This window comes from Pteropus vampyrus, unplaced genomic scaffold, assembly GCF_000151845.1.
Source record: "Pteropus vampyrus isolate Shadow unplaced genomic scaffold, Pvam_2.0 Scaffold13, whole genome shotgun sequence".
In the NCBI taxonomy this organism is placed as follows: Eukaryota; Metazoa; Chordata; class Mammalia; order Chiroptera; family Pteropodidae; genus Pteropus; species Pteropus vampyrus.
This window is the reverse complement of record NW_011888794.1, coordinates 11,750,927-11,751,976: the sequence shown is the minus strand read 5'-3', so window position 1 is coordinate 11,751,976 and position 1,050 is coordinate 11,750,927.

The window sequence follows — 1,050 nt, the reverse complement described above, 5'->3', positions numbered from 1 at the left end:
AGTGCCATGAGAGGAATTACTGGCTTCGGACAGGAGCATAATTGCTGGGGGTTCTTTTGTGCCCCATTATCTTTAACCTATATTTCTGTTCAGGAACCGTGACCTATGTTGGGTGTCACAACAGCCTTACTTATTGAAAGAGACAGCCTGTGTAACTGATTTTCACAACAGTGTCCTCTTCTGTGTACTTTTAGCTTGATGTTTAATCCATACACTTGCTGCTCTTGTGTGCCTAGAATGCCTTTTCTTTTCAATTTTATCTCTCTCATACTGATTTTTCAATTAAGTGACTATTCAGCTATTAAAAACAATTTTTAACTCTAAGCAACTTCTTTGGCATTTCCAGAAACATAGTAAACACAATTACATTATTGTTCCTTCTTCGGAAGAATGTCATCCCTCGGTCCCAATACTTGCCAATAATTGCCTCATGGAGCAAAAGTACTGTCAGACCAGTGACTATGTCCATGTAATCTACCTCTTAGATCATAGCTCAGTTTCATGAGTTACATGGGAACTTACGTATCATTTGATAATGATGATGACCCATCATTTTTATACGGGAAAGCTTTTAAAATTGCCTTAACAAAGGCAGGACACATGAAATGGACTATTTTGTCAGACCATCTAGAAACTTCAATCTAAGAGATGTTAGTTTATGAAGTCTTCTAGGGTTTTTCAAACTTAGATTTAAACTCCCAGCCTTCTTATTTGAAATCATTTTGGAGTTTTCTGTAATCTGGCTCTAGAACTAATATCTAAAATCATGGTAAACATAGTTTAGTCTCTTTGTGTGTCTAAAATAACAAAAGTATATGTCCACACTCTGGGCAAGCTTTCATGTTATGTTTTCATGATAACATAAACACCTGAGAAAAATCAAAACTTCTAAAGCATGTTTGGGTATTTTTTTTTTTCTCCAATGAATGTGTGTATTTCTTGTTCTTTTATTTTCAGTAAGATGGGAGAATGAGTTTGGAAAAAAAAAAAAAAACTTTGGATATATTATCAAAGAGGAACTTAGGATTTAGCTATGATACACCCATTAAG